The following is a 16,471-nucleotide window of genomic DNA, read 5'->3' as shown; positions in this document are numbered from 1 at the left end:
TGAACACATTCTACCTTTGTGCGTATGGTACTGACTCCAGTCAATACACTGAGAAACTTATAAAAAAAAAACCCGCGAACATAGAACAAATCCCTTGTTGCTCTGCTTGGAGGAAGAAACATACCTTCAGGTACTCCACGCTCCGCTATCAAGTGACCCTCTTGAGAGGCCCTTTGAAGAAGTCTGTATGTCTGCGAGTGTGTGTGTGTGTGTGTGTCTGTGTGTGTGAAGGCCCGCACATACAACAGGCCCTTTATGCAACACAGAGCTGGAGGGCGGAGGAGGTGGTATAGTATGAGGATGAGGACGGCCGAAACCTGTACATGAAAGAAAACCTTGAACTCAGCTGAATACGATATGGCCGCCTTCTTCGCTCGCTCTCGATACGCGTAGCACCGCCAGCGTCGCGATAGTAAGTGACTCAGTCGAGAACCCTTTTCGTAATTGTGGAGTGACTACTTTTGCGCGCGCTCTCCCTCTCTCTCTGACGTAGAGGAATGCCGTGACGAGTTCGGGAACTTCGTTCTCTGGCGACGTTCGTCTCAGTTGTAAATCCTGTCGTGATAATTGTGGTGCGTCTGTGAGCGCTCTGTCGTGGGGAGAGTCCTTCGAACAATTGGATAATCTCGTTCTCGGGTAAGGGCTTGCTCTTTCTTGTCTGTGCTGCATGCAGTTCGTTTGATTGTGCATCCTCGTGAGGCCTTCGGTGTACGAATTGTTTTTTACCATTTTTAGAGCAGATTACTGCGAGCTGGGCCTCATGGCCCGATGGATAAGTGGTATTTGACCCTGAAAGGAACGATAAACCGACCTCGTAAAGGCTAAAAAAATTTAAGTGGTGTCACGTGGAAAGAGGAAGTGACTTCCGAATGACGTAACAGTAATTTATTAACCAATGTGTACCGTCTCTCTCTTACGGTCTCTCTATAGCGACGCGGACGTCGGAGTTCCTTAGGGTGAGATGCTGAATTTTATTTGGTAAAGATGTATTAGTGGTCAACGATTGTTAATATGAGGAAACAGTCTAGTGATGAACGAAGAAACGTTGGGCTATGGAACTGGTGATTGAAAGATATTTGGCTATGGAATGGGTGATTGAAAGATATGTGAATATGGAAGGGGTTATTTCAAGCTATTATGTTAAGGAATGGGTGATTGAAAGGTGTTTTGTTATGGAATGAGTTACTGAAAGATACTTCGCTATGGAATGGCTGAATGAAAACTAATTTATTATGGAATGGGTGATTGAAAGATATTTGGTTATGGAATGGGAGATTGAAGATATTTGGCTATGGAATGGGAGATTGAAAGATATTTGGCTATGGAATGGGTGATTGAAAGCTATTTTGTTATGGAACAGGTGATTGAAAGCTATTTTGTTATGGAACGAGTGATTTAAAGATATTTGGCTATGGAATGGGTGCTATATTGTTACTGAATGGGTGATTGAAAGCTATTTGGTTTAGAGACGGGTAATAGAAAGCTATAATGTTATGGAATGGGTGATTAAAAGCATTTTTCATGAAATGAGTGATTGAAAGCTATTTCTTTTTTTTGTAGAATGGGTGGTTGAAAGCTATTTGGGTTTTGTAATGGTGTGTACATCTTGAGTTACAGTGCATCAGTATTTCTATATTGCAGAAAGCAAATGTTCATCAAACGATCATATTGGTGGTCTCTGAGCAAAACTGGAAGGTCGTGGGTACTCTGGTTTTCCAGAGATGACACTGAAATCATAAAAAAAGAGGTCCCTATTTTATAAGCAATACCAGACATCTACGTATGTCCATAGCCATTACAGCCGGCTGTGGTGTTATGTGTCTTGCCAAGAAATTTCAACTTATTAGATGTACCAGTTCCTCGGCAGAACTGTGGTGAGACAGTGGTGAAATTCAACAGTTACAGAATTTGCTTTTGGAAAACTGCCTCTAACAAAACTCAAAGAATTCGCTGTGCGTAATTTTCAAGTTATTCTTAGGAAGCGAAGGCGTGGGTGTCTCGGCTTGTACATGTCTATTTTTCCTTTAATACTCGAAATCCCTGCGTATATAATTTACTAAGTTATTATGAGTAATATCGGAAGAACGAGACCAAATAGGCCTACATCCCCACCCACACAGCCTAAAAAGAGAGAAAACCTGAAAAAATCCTTGAGAACGATTCATCTCGAAATGAGGTCAACTCCTCCTTGGTCTATAATCCGCCTCTTGTCGAAAATTCACCGAGATCCTCCAATTGCTATTTGAGAGACATTGTTAGCAGACAGACAAAAGAAACGTTGGAACGTGTCTGACCGCGGTAATGAATTCAATACGCTGTACGTTACGTGATGGTTGATGCGTTGTAAGAGACTTATCAAACAAAGCTTGACCTAACAGAGTATTGTGTTCTCATTAACGTATCAAAGAGCAGCAGATTAATTGGTGATGTCGAGCTTATAGGGACGTATCTGCAATTAAGGTAACAAAACTGGGGTTATTTCTGTGCAATTAAATTGTTTACATCAAGGAGAATATTCACACGAAATGACAAAACATCACAAAATACTGAAGGTTATTTTGTCACTTATTGAAATGAGTATTCATGTGCATGCAATTCTGTGTATCTGCGCGCAGCATTTGGTGAACTACTTTATCAGAAGAGTTGTACACTAAATCGAGTTTTTCACGAACTCAGGGAAGCGCTTAGAAGGACCTGTCCTCTGCAATTTGCTTCAGTTGTGAGGCGTTACTAGTCTTTGTTGTTTATGCCAAAGTACATATTTTTGCCTCTGTAATCCCCATCTGTCATTTATTTGAGCTTTCCTTGTAAGCTTATTTTCATATTGCTTCAGTCTGCTAAGTAAAGGACTATAAGCTGAAATGCCCTGCAGCACTCCATTACTTATCTTTCCTTCGTGGATTTTGTCTTTATTTATATATTCATCACGCTCCATATTTTCGTGATTCAGTTATACACCAAAGTTGCCGAACGTTTGTAACAAGCTTAAAGCTGTACCTGAACTTTGCTCTTTATAATCGCATTTAGCGATTTTTAATATCCTTCTTGGCTTGCTTCGCATGAATCTCCGACCTCTTAATAATAATAATAATAATAATAATAATAATAATAATAATAATAATAATAATAATAATAATAATAACACGGCAACTTGCAAAAAACAGAAGCAAACTTCTACCTCAGGTGGGAACCAGGACCTGTCAGTGTGAGAGACAAGGATGCTACCAGTTATAACTTTTTTTACGATGAATTCACAACCGCTCTGCTCTTACAAGGACAACTAGCATTTTAATAACTAAACATAAGAATAATAATTTCATGAGAACCGTTCTCAAAGTCAAGGTCATTTTCTTTACCATCGATGCGTTGGGACATGGGCGCTAAGGCGCAGAAATTTAGAGTAGGGTGGCTAGTTCCTTTCTTCTCAGATCCCCGTAGGGAGGTAGCGCCTTCAGTGCACCTCACGCGGTGCGCGGTAGGCATTACTTAAGGTTCTTTGCAGCGTCCCTTCGGCCCCTAGCTGCAACCCCTTTCATTCCGTTAACTGTACCTCCGTTCTTATCATCTTTCTTCCGTCTCACTTTCCGACCTCTCCTTACAATTTTTTTCATAGCGCAACTGCGAAGTTTTCTTCCTGTTGTAACTTTTGAACCTTTTAACTCTCAATTTCCTTTTCAGCGCTGATATTCCTCATAGGTCCCAGCGCTTGGCCTTTGGCCTATGTTTTATCATTTCATTCCATTAGGAAAGTAGCAGCAGTTTTAATTTTGAAAACCATGGCCAAGAAAAGAAAAGTCAAAACTAATGGCAAGAAAATGAGGCAGTCTCCTGAACTTGGTGGAATTAGACGCCATAACTTTACCAATCGATGAGATAAATTTTTCTGTCACGGTACAAACGGCAAAATAAAGACAAAGATTTTATTTCCTTTAACCATTAAGAGATGTTACTGGAAAGACATAAGAAATGTAATTTATGATATAAATTAGAAAAAGAATTTCCAATAGACCTGTCAGGTGATATCAGTTAATAATTTACTCTAAATCACGGAAAAATGAGGAATTGTAAAAGTAAACCATTGTAACACACGCTCCTCCTGAAATGGCAGGTTTTTGCAGAGAGAGAGAGAGAGAGAGAGAGAGAGAGAGAGAGAGAGAGAGAGAGAGAAATATAAGTTAATATAAGTGACACCATAACTCGTTCTCCTCGAAGTCATGGGACGAATCCTCACGTCTATTTAATACAGGACCGCGTTTCGTTCCCATGGCCTGCAAGCGCTGGTGGCTGGTTAAACCAGTAACGAATCTTAGTCACGTTTCGTTAACCAGTTTCAGAGGCCCGTGGGAAGTCTGATCATCAATAAACGCCTGGAAACTTCTTCACGAAACTGTGGCGAAGTTTCCGACAGTGTCTGCAAAACGCTACAAGATAACGGAAAGCATAAATGGCGTTTAAATTGTTAAAAAAAAGTCTGGCATAACTTTACCAGTTCGGTTGTAATTAGATAAATTAGGTGTGAAGGAAATAGAGAGGAAGCTATAGGCAATCTGATAAAGGATAGTAAACGGTCTAAAGACTGGCAATAACAAGATAAGTGGCATACATATATACATACAGTCATACATACATACGGTGAAGTCGATTCTAGATTCATCCTTACTCTCTCTGGTGAGTAATGTATTTTTAGTTATTTCTGCACAAACAAACACAACACACACACACAAATAAACATATATATATATATATATATATATATATATATATATATATATATATATATATAATATATATATATATATATATACTATATATATAAATATATATATATATGTATATATATATATATATATATATATACATATATATATATATATATATATATATATATATATATATATATATATATATACATGTACTCGTGTGTGTGTGTTTATTTGTGACTGTTTGCGTGTCTGCAAAAACTAACAATAATACTCACCTGAGGATGAATCTAGAATCGTGACTTTTACCCTGTATGTATGACTGTATCATGTGTATGCCACTTTATCTTGTTAATGCCAGTCTGTAGACCGTTTTACTGTCTTTATCAGATTGCCTATAGCTTCCTCTCTATTTCCTTCACACCTAATTTATCTAATTACAACCGAACTGGTACTGCGGTGCCTAGAAGCTGTATTCAGCTGGGCTGATCAATGAAGAAGAGCCCACGTTACCATGGAGAAAACATGACCAGTCAACAACCAAGAATCTCACAACAACAACAACCACCAAGAAGAATCACAAACCAGCAAAAACAACAACAAAAACAACCAAGAAGAATCACATACCAGCAAAAGCAACGACAAAAGCAACCAAGAAGAATCACATATCAGCAAAGCAACAACACAAAAACAACCAAGAAGAATCACATATCAGCAAAACCAACAACCACAGGCAAGAATCACATATCAGCGAAAAACAACATTTGCAAATAAAATAAATAAAAAATGCGCAGAAGTTTCTTTGGCGCAATCGAGTTTTCTATACAGCATGTAATGCTGTATGAAACTTTAAGCCACGGCCCATGAAACTCTTAGCCATAGCCCATGAAACTCAGCCACGGTCCGGACCGGTGGTGGCCTCACCACGCCACATGAAACTCTTAGCCGTGGTCCATGAAACTCAGCCATGGTCCGGTGGTGGCCTGTGTTGTTGGTACCTATAGCGGTGCCAGAAGTACAATTATGGATAACTTTAACCTTAAATAAATAAAAACTACTGAGGCTACAGGGCTGCAATTTGCTATGCTTGATGACTGGAGGGTGGATGATCAACATACCAATTTGCATAAAGTGAGGACGAACAGACAAACAGCCATCTCAATAGTTTTCTTTTACAGAAAACTAAAACAAGGGATGAGAATTCCGACCAAAACAAAGAATTATTTACGTCTGACAACCTCTTAGAATACAGCGAAATTGTAGAATGTCGTCACTGAAGGTGTCATTTAGATTCTGACAACATCAACGAGAACCACGATTAAGATTCTAACAGCAGCAGTTAAAAGCACAACAACAATGCCAACAACCCAGAATCACTTAATATAACCCAGGCGGTTGCTGGTGCAAGTCAAAATGTCTCAGCTGGGATTGACAGAATTACAAGTGATGGATAGTTTAGCGTTGAGGAGACTATGATGGTTGGTGTGGACCTTTGTGCACGATACAACCAACCGAGGGGTCGAATGCCAGATGTATAGTTTTCAAGATAATATCAACTGATTTATTTCTTGTCTTACGTAACTTATTTCTTGACACAGGTACTTTATTTCCTGACATATGTACATTGATTTCCTGCCAATTGCAAATTGTCCATTGCCGCTTGCACCAGACCGCTAGGTTTGCTTCAAGTTTGAAATCTAAAAGGGTTTAAGGGTTAGGGAAACTGGAAGCAAGGGGAAAGTTCAAAAGTTCAATAAGGCCGTTGCTATGAGGTTAGATTATCAGATGAAAGATCATCCATGATCTGCGCATCACAGCAACAGATCTCTCTCTCCTCTCTCTCTCTCTCTCTCTCTCTCTCTCTCTCTCTATATATATCATATATATATATATATATATATATATATATATATATATATATATATATATATATATATATATATATATATATCATATATCTATATATATACATGTATTTATACACGTACCAAGAGCAGCGACATCGGTCTCATCCAACTGGTTCTCCTCAAAGGTCGCCCCGGCAAGGTCACTCAAATTCGAGAAGAGGGCCGCCAACGGAAAGTACTCGAAGCGGCTTCACACGAACAAGTAAACCGATCTCTTTCTGTTATCCCCCTGCCGACAAGGTCCGTGTTGCCTTATTTGTCTGTTTATTCAAAGGATATTTTACAGATGGATTCCACTGCAATTTTTGGGAGGGGGTGGCTTATGGACCGAGGTAGAGTCAGGTAGATTTTAAGATGGGTCTGGAAATGGAACTAAATTTTTCTTTTCAATCAATATTGCAGTATGAATTATTATTAACTATTATTATTATTATTATTATTATTGTGTGTATGTGTGTGTATTTCTGACAGTATAGGTGCAGCAATATAATAATAATATTACTTTAAATGTAGAAATGTGTGTGTGTGTGTATTATTATTATTATTATTATTTCTGGTGTCATAGGTGCAGCAATATTAATAATAATAATAATAATAATAATAATAATAATAATAATAATAATATTATTATTATTATTGTTATTATTACTGGTGCACCCATACCATCAGATATGACAGCAATATAAGAGAGGGTCGAGACTTCGAGCCTAGGTGAGGAAGGCTGTCCCCCGCACTAGAAGTATAAATATAGGGTTCATTACCTGTAGATTACCTGTGTCATACACAGGGAATACTTATGGATGCCCGTTGAATTTTCTTATAGAAAATACTTGCTAATATCTAAAAGAAACGGCAAAGATCATAAAAAACGTCAGAAATTTATGCATTACTGAAATATCTGACTCTGTAAGATTGTACTCTGATTCTGATAACAACAAAAGGCTTTGACGTTGGAGGAAGTATGCCCTCACAGAGCGCTTTCTGACTTTTGACTACCTTCTATAGATATTAAAATAACCAATTTTTGCAGTCCTTCTAGCTTTCGATTAGCCCCTGTATCTGAATAACTATTGTTTTGTAGCCCTTTACAGCTTTTTTTTTTACTCTTGTAATATCAATAACCAGCTGCCTTGTTTTCGATTAGCTTCTGTATATCTAAATAAGCATAATTTTGTAGCTCTTCTCAGCTTTCTGGCTTACAATGAGCACCTGTGCCTAAATATACCATTGTTTGGCAGCCCTTTCTAGCTTTCGTTTTATTCTTGTCTTTCAATGTCCATTGTTTTGCATCTACTCTCTTCTTCTTCTTGAGCACCTCATCGGAATCCCCATGACCTTGAACTTCAAGGATTAGCAGGAGGGCCAACTTTCTCACGGGGGCTTATTTGTCGACGTCACTAAATTACGCAACGCCGTCGGTTGCTCTCGTTATCCAGTCGGTAAAATCTAAAGAGAGAGAGAGAGAGAGAGAGAGAGAGAGAGAGAGAGAGAGAGAGAGAGAGAGAGAGACGTAATGGCAAGGATATATCCCCGGAACAGTCCTATATGTAAATGGTGACGTAAAGTTTAAGATCAATTCCGAGCAACAAAGAAAAAATTCCTTTTCAATTGGTCTTTTTAAACATTTTTGTAATTTTTATAATTATTCTTTTAATTTTATAGAGCTTCGTTCTCTGAGATGGTGGTATGATTTTTTTAAGTTTAAATGATTTTGTGTACGATTTTTTTTTTTTTTATGCATTCGACCGTGTTCGTTTATCAGACCACGAAATATCACCAAAAGTTATTGGTGGCCTTGCAGACACGGATGCTAAACCAGGGTTGATTTACTTATTTATTTATTTATGTTTGTTTTGCAGTCCTCATGACCGTTAATCGTTGCAAAAGAGATATGCACTTTTTTAAAGGTATTAAGACATCTTATATTTATCTATTTTTTCATAAAATAATCAAATTTCATTGAGGGCTAATTCTCTTTTATGACATTCTATGTTTATCGACATCGTTTCGTTAATACTCTCTCTCTCTCTCTCTCTCTCTCTCTCTCTCTCTCTCTCTCTCTCTCTCTCTCTCTCTCTCTCTCGTTTGTTCTTTAACAAAGTGGCCAAAATTTTCATAACTATAACGTCGAGAGAGAGAGAGAGAGAGAAAGAAAAGAAAGAAGAAAGAAGAAAGAAAGAAGAAGAATACTAAAGGGATAAGTGAATGTAATGAACAAGCAAAGATACATAATTGGACAAGCAATGCATACATGCACAAAAAAAACAGCTACAAGCAAAAATAACAATACAAAATCGAAACTGTTCTGATACAGGAAGGCTCGACATGTTAGGAACATGTCCGTCTGAATTTTCGTTCGTAAGGCTTTCAAAGCTCACGCCAATAGACCTACCTATAAGTCACAGCTTCGCGTGAACTGTTGATTTTTATTTTTTTAACTGGACACTGTACAGTTTTTTATTGAGAGCAAATTACCCTGATACGCAAAGCTACCTCTCAAATATTTATCTACTTACTGTCAGAAAATAGAGACCTATTCCTAAATCGTCAAAGTGTTGAAACAAGTTAAAACAAATACGCACTGTTTTATCCACAGAGACTCCTTTGAAACGAACCAAGTCACAGAAGCTCCTTTATAAAGCAGTAAGTGCCAGAATACTAAAAAGTATCACAAGGGTTCATATCTTTCTTTGAAACAGGTGTATACTGAGTCATCAGTACCTACATTCATCTGACACTGAATTTGGAATGGCTATAAACTTAGACTATTATAATTTAATTTGCAATGACAGTATACTGGACATAATCAGTTGATGGAAATCATGATAAATTTATCACGCAACTAATTATTAACGTTATAAGTGCAAAATACTGTAACATTAAGCCATATTACGAAAAAAAAATGTTTTTGGCATTCATTTATCTGTAAACCTCTAGGGGAAGGTTCCTTAATCCAATACTGAGAAATCCCTAGAACTAGTCAGCCAGAAATTATGACATTTCATGGAAAAAATGGATTACAAATAGTTTAGTTTTATTTGCGCCAACATAGGTCAAGATGGCACTCCGTGAGGCTACGTAGTCTTGTAAAAAATGATAAAATTGGATATTTAAATCGTTAGTATTAAGATAATAATGGGTGGGAAAATTAAAAATGGGAAAAAAAGTTTGACATTATTTGTTATTTTCTTGTTATGAAGCTAAAAGAAATAAATGTTTCCTCAGGCTTCAAAAATAGAAAAAAAAAAATATTTCCTAATAATTTGTATTTTCCTCGAAAAAACTTTAGTCAGAGATTTGACCGAAGAGAAATAAGCTAAAATTGAGGATATACTCAGTCTAAGAAATTATCTTGGACGAAGAATCGAACAAAAATAAATATATCTACCAAACTGAACCTACAAATATATCCTAAAATGTTTGTTATCCCTTCAACAGTTAACCAACAAATATAACATCCTAAATCCTAATGTGTTTGCTATCCTCTGAACAGCTGAACTACAGATATAACATCCTAAATATTTGCTATCTTCTGGACAGTTAACCTACAATTATAACATTCTAATATCCTAAAGTGTCTGCTAACCTCTGAACAGTTAACCTACGAGTATAATATTCTAATATCTTAAAGTGTTTGCTAACCTCTGAACAGTTAACCTACAAGTATAATATGCTAATATCTTCAAGTGTTTGCTAGCCTCTGAACAGTTAACGTACAAATATAACATCCTAAAATGTTTGCTAATCTCTGAGCACTTAACCTTCAAATATAACATCCTAAAATATTTGCTAACCTCTGAACAGTTAACCTACAAGTATAATATTCTAATATCTTAAAGTGTTTGCTAACCTCTGAACAGTTAACGTACAAATATAACATCCTAAAATGTTTGCTAATCTCTGAGCACTTAACCTTCAATATAACATCCTAAAATATTTGCAACTCTGAACAGTTAACCTACAATTATAACATCCTAATATTTAGAAACCTCTGAACAGTTAACCTACAAGTATAATATTCTAATATCTTAAAGTGTTTGCTAACTTCTGAACAGTTAACCTGCAAATATGTATCGTAAAATGTTTGCTAACCTCTGAACAGTTAACCTTCAAATATAACATCCTAAAATATTTGCTAACCTCTGAACACTTAACCTACAAATAAAACATTCTCTGTTTGCTATCCTCTGAACAGTTACAGTGCAAGGGGAAACTCGTCTAAATCCAGTCAGTTAGACCAAGACTTATCGCATCGGTCGATCAAAGGAAGTATAAAACTTTGTAGCGTGATTACCACTCTGTTTAGATCTCGTCACGATGGAAACATTAAAAAAAAATAACTTGCGTGGGTTAGGGTTCAGGGAAGAGGGGGTTTAAACCCTTAAGGAAGTGTCATGCAAGCACTGCACGAGTTTGCAAGTTCTTGCTGCCTGGATATGCGATCGATTGAAAGGGGCATTAGTAAGAACTTGTTCTGAATTGGAAGGTAAGCGTATGCAAAAGAGAATAACAGTACATAATGACAGTCCACGAAAATATAAAGGTAGAGACACCTTTGAATATGTATATATATATATAGCATATATATATATATATATATATATATATAGTATATATATATAGAGAGAGAGAGAGAGAGAGAGAGAGAGAGGAGAGAGAGAGAGAGTTTGGTTTTAATGATATAGAAAATTATATTAAAATGACAATGGGAGTCATTTTATGCAATTAAAAGTGGAAAATGACAATAACATAATTTAATATAACGTGAAAATGATGGTAACGCAAAATTGTAAATGGTGGAAATGACGGTAACGTAGCACTCTAAAGGGTGGAAATGACGGTAATGTAACATTGTAAAGTGTGGAAATGACGGTAACATAACATTGTAAAGGGGTGGAATTAATGGTAACGTACCATTGTATAGTGTGGAAATGACGGTAACGCAAGATTTTAAATGGTGGAAATGACGGTAACGCAAGATTTTAAATGGTGGAAATGACGGTAACGTAACATTGTAAAGGGTGGAAATGGCGGTAACGCAAGATTTTAAATGGTGGAAATGACGTAACATAACTACTGTAACATGGTAAAGTGTGGATAGCGTAACATTGTAAAGAGTGGAAATGACGTAACGTAACACGGTAAAGGGTGGAAATGACGGTAACGTAACGTAGTAAAGAGTGAAAATATCAGTAGCAAATTGTAATGTAAAGTAACGTACTGTTAAAAGTGAAAATGGGAACACTGTTACAATAATTTCAAGCGTAAAAGTTGGAGTAACGTAACGTACTATAAAGCGTAAAAGGTCAGAGAGCTAATGTGACGGTAACGTCAAGTCTCGTCGTCACCTGACCGTGAAATATCACATAACTGATCTCCGCACGATCTATGCAACCGTTACTGATGATTTTAGGTCGCAACTGTAAACGGAAGACACTTTTTTTTTGTCATATATATTGTTATAAAAAGTTTATAGATAGACCTACAAAATATGTGCTACAGGTACAGTTGATTTCCACATCTATCTGTCTATCTATCCAGTTCCCGAGGGTGTACCGAGGCGTTGGATCCAATGAGTTCATCCGTTACCTCAATGAATATTTAACATGCAAGTCACGTTTTCCATTACCCGATAATACTCAAAATCCAAATGAATTTAGACTACCTGAACGGTTACCGAAGGTCGTGGCCTTCAGGTGAAGGCTGTCCTCCCATCCCTTCCACGGCAAACTTTATCCGTGACGGTATAATGGGCGCTGAAAGTTATAAGTCTACGATAGGCTCTAACGAAGAACGAGAAAGGCTCTAACAGATATGAGGGAGGCTGTAGTAAAGCCAAGAAGAGAGGCTGTCAAGTGTTTAGGCTAAAAGAGGCCGTCAAATGTTTAGGCTAAGAGAGGCTAATGATGATGTACCGTTTTCTCCAATTTGTATGTAGTTTACAGGCCGATCTGTTCATTTTGTTAGATTTTACATGATTTTCACTTTCTTATCGCAGTTTATTCCAAACTCATTCCATAATGATAATATATAAGTTCACAGTCCGGGAATTTACATGGCAGGCAAAATGTGAGAGAGAGAGAGAGAGAGAGAGAGAGAGAGAGAGAGAGAGAGAGAGAGAGAGAAAGCTGAAATACCGACCAGGGAAAGCACGGCAGCAACAAAAGCACTCACCTCCGAATTCTGAAAAAAATACACAGACAGCAAGGAAGATGTAGTTGTTTATTCTTACATATTGCATTGACTACTAACCGCTAGACCATAGCTATATAATTCAGCTGGAAGGCTGAGTCATAACAATGAGACTTGCTTTTAGTTAACATGAATTAATTTTACTATCACCTTCTTAATCTCTTCCCGGAAAAGCGACAATCTCTCCGTAATATATAACCTATAAATAGGGAAGGAATTCACCAGGACACAGTTAATCAATCAAGAAGACCCCTGCTACCAACACGCAGCTTTCTCTCGACGCAAGTATGTCGAGACATTATCGCACATTACAGCGTGAATATTCAAGTCAGACACTGAGAAATAGATGCTCATGCTTCTTCAAGCAACCGGAAGCCTAGTTTTCGTCATAGGAACACGTAAGACGTCCTGCACAACCGTTTAAAAACGGAAATTTTAGGCAGAGAAAAGCAACTACGTCATAGCGAGAAACCGGAAGCTGAACCGTAGTTCGTATGGTTCTATGCAACCAGGAGATATAGCTCACCGAATATGTGTGTCAGTTGTGTGAAGGGCTTCTGTGACACGAGAATAAACTTTTGTAAGTTAAACTTTGGCATGCAAGTGCGTGCATGCCAGGGCACAGCTCTCATTTCCGGTATAACCCTCTTCAACGTGGATGAAACAACCAAATATAATTTTTCTTTACAAAGCGCTTTTTGGGTTAAATTTGGTGGAATTGTATAAGTTCATATCACGAGTATGCATTCATGGTCGATGTTATCGCGATATCACCTGCAAAAATTACTATTGCTTATTGCTAATGAAAATAGGCGATTTCAATGAAGGTATGAAGCAATCTCGCATTCCACAGCTTTCATTAAATTCCCCGGAGGGCATCGGAAAGGTGCCACATGTTACAATTTAATAATCTTTTACACTAAATATTTGCTGAAATAGCAAGTTCATTTGGATAAGCTATATCTTTTTAAGAATTTTTACCGTATTTAATTATCTTTCATCAAGGAAGTGCCTCAGATAAATGATGTATTAACGAATCGTTCCGGAATATGTGGCAGCGCTGGCACGGGTGGCCATGTTGAATGTTTGTGTCCACAGGTGAACTGAGGTGAAATCGACGTTGATATGCGAGTGAAAATAACCGTTTTAATACTTGAATTTAACAAATTCAAACCATTTTTGTGACGAATAACGGATTAAACCAACACTGGAGTCGGCAGATAAGACGCCGATTATAATATATGTGTTCGAATCGGATGAACTTTTTTAAAGTGTGTCAAGTGGAAAGTTTCGCTTCTGTTTTGAGTTTGAGCAGCATTTTCTCGCTCTTCCGCCTTTTCCATGAACGTTTTAACTCACTGAGATGGGGAGCGACGAAGGTGAGATTGAATCTGTCGTGTGTTTTTCATTGTTAAGTGTCAAGGGTCTTCTCAAAGCCCCAAAACATACTGGTGATATGGTTAGCCCACTTGGATGGGTCAGTACCTGCGCCCAGGTAACCGAATTTAGGCCTATGGTGTTTTTATTCATTCATCATTCATTAGAGTTATCATAAGAGTTATCCTTTTGATAATCCAAGCAGTTTGGAATTCGATTAATTGGAGACTAATCTGTAGAAAAGTTTGTCTGGTTACCTGAACTTCCTGCCAGCTTAATTCAAGCTTTCATTGACAGTCTAGGCAGTCGCACGGTAGCGAACTAGGTTAGCTTAAACTGCCTTAAAGATAGTCGGCTGAACAAGTCTGTAGTTTAAGAAACTTAGATAAAAGTATTAATTGGTTTTGATTCGCTTGTTGCCTAAGCATTAGCCTGCCTTCCATGCGTTGGCAAGGCCAGTCCCATGTCATTGGCCTACTTGATTTTAGGCTAGGCCTAGATTTGTAGGTCTGCCAGCTGTTGGAATTCTTAGGCTCAAGCCTAATGTTAGGGTAATTAGTCAAGACCAAGGTTCATATTATACATTAGCCTTTCTGTCACCGGGTGTCCTTTCTCAGATTAGGATATTAAAACTGAGGCCATGGTAGGCCTAGGCTAATTGACTAATTCTGGCATAAACCCATGATTAGGTCTATCTTAGCCACAAGGAGTTTGACTACCCTTTTGTTAACTAGTCAATGTATGTATCTGTAGCTCAGGTCATGTGAGCTCGAAAATATTACACTCAGGATCCCTCAGATGTTTCGTACTCTTTGGAGCAAGTCTGTAGTTTAACCTAGTGTTCATTTCATGCCCTGCGATCTTTTGTAATTCGGCTAGGTTTTTGTGCCAAATATTCTTGCAGCGACCCATAGCTGCTGTCCCTTTCATTCCTATTTCTATACTCTACCTCCGTTCATATGCTTTTTTTTTTTATCTAACTTACCATCTTACTAACAATTGTTTCTTTGTGCAACTGTGAGGTTGCCTTTTACACTTTTCAAACCTTTGTGGTCTCAGTTTCTCTTTCAGTGGTTAATGACCTCATAGGTCTCTGCGTGTGTCCTTGGTCCTAAATTTTGTAGTCCATTCCATTCCTATATGAAAAATAATTTCTTGAATACTGTGAAGTTATTTTAAATAGAAACAAATTTATTTCAAGATATGTTATGTTTTTTTTTTTTTTTTACGTTAGTTTAACCAGACCACTGAGTTAATATTAACTCTCCTAGGGCTGGCCATGTTATGTTGTACTGGTAAGCTTGTAGTTGATGTGGTTGTTATGAAGCAGAAATTATAACTTTTGTTTCGAGAAATAGCCTATGTACTATAATTATTACAGTATTTATCAGATTGTGTTTAGCATATTTTCCAACTTTGTCATCTTAGTAATTACTGTATGACATGGACCCTTACCAGTACTAAAGCTTAGGTTAAATGTGACCCCTTGGGTAGGGCTTGGTGGAGGTTATGCCTTACAGCAGGTTAGGTTTGGTTGTATTCCAGTGATTACCATTTTTGATTATGAATTATTGTTGTCAGGCTTTTTGTTTCAGTCTTCATATTAGTATAACCTGATTAGGTGGGTGTAAAGACCTGCCTACTCTTAAATCATGTACCTTTTACAAATGTTATGATCAGGTATGCACATTTTCCTCATTTCTAAGCTGAAAGTCTGTGAGGTGAAAACTTAGGTCCAAACTTGTTAATTGATGCAGAATACTGAGAGGTTTACTATGTTGAATGTGTTGAGATTTCTGCAACATATTAGCGTCTTGGTAAATTCTATGTGTTTGAGATGGAAGTCACATACTAGTAAAGTACAGTATAATACAGTACCTTGACTTAATTGTTGTATGGGCAATGGGCTTTTGACAAGTGTTCCTTAATACATCAGGATTTGAAATTCGTAATAAGTAAAGCTCCCAAGGCTCTCACTCTAGATGATGATTTAATTAGGCTAAGGTCTTTAGATTTTTTAAAGGATTGCTATTTACTTAGAAATCTGAGAATGATAACAAGTGCTCAGTCTTCCGTCCTCAGTTATAGATGACCGATTATTAGGAAGTAAGTGTTTAGATTCAAGATTTTGAACAGCCAGTTTTTCATGATTTCCATTCATGTGGGAAGTACTGGTAAAATATAAAAAAAATCAGTAAAATTTAGGCTAGCCTTTTGAGTTTTGGAAAAAGTACCAATGACTTCCTTGAAAGTAGTGGGAAAGCCTATCTGCATCTCAAAAAAATTGGTAAAGTT

The 16,471-nt window shown here is 37.3% G+C and overlaps 1 protein-coding gene across 5 annotated transcripts in view; it reads left to right on the top strand.

Moving 5' to 3' along the window:
- Window positions 1-273: 273 nt before the first annotated feature.
- The window catches only part of Ccdc85 (coiled-coil domain-containing protein 85), a 30,187-nt gene continuing 13,989 nt past the window's right edge, over window positions 274-16,471 (top strand). Inside the window, exon 1 of one of the 5 annotated variants that reach the window (XM_067098359.1) lies at window positions 274-636. The gene's annotated coding sequence lies outside the window, so the exon portion shown is untranslated. Of the gene's footprint in view, window positions 637-13,023; window positions 14,295-16,471 lie in introns of those variants that run through there. The other 4 variants (XM_067098361.1, XM_067098362.1, XM_067098358.1 and 1 more) reach the window with 4 other exon arrangements.

This window comes from Macrobrachium rosenbergii, chromosome 55 (assembly GCF_040412425.1).
Source record: "Macrobrachium rosenbergii isolate ZJJX-2024 chromosome 55, ASM4041242v1, whole genome shotgun sequence".
Lineage (NCBI taxonomy): Eukaryota > Metazoa > Arthropoda > Malacostraca > Decapoda > Palaemonidae > Macrobrachium > Macrobrachium rosenbergii.
This window is presented reverse-complemented; position numbering and strand designations above follow the sequence as displayed.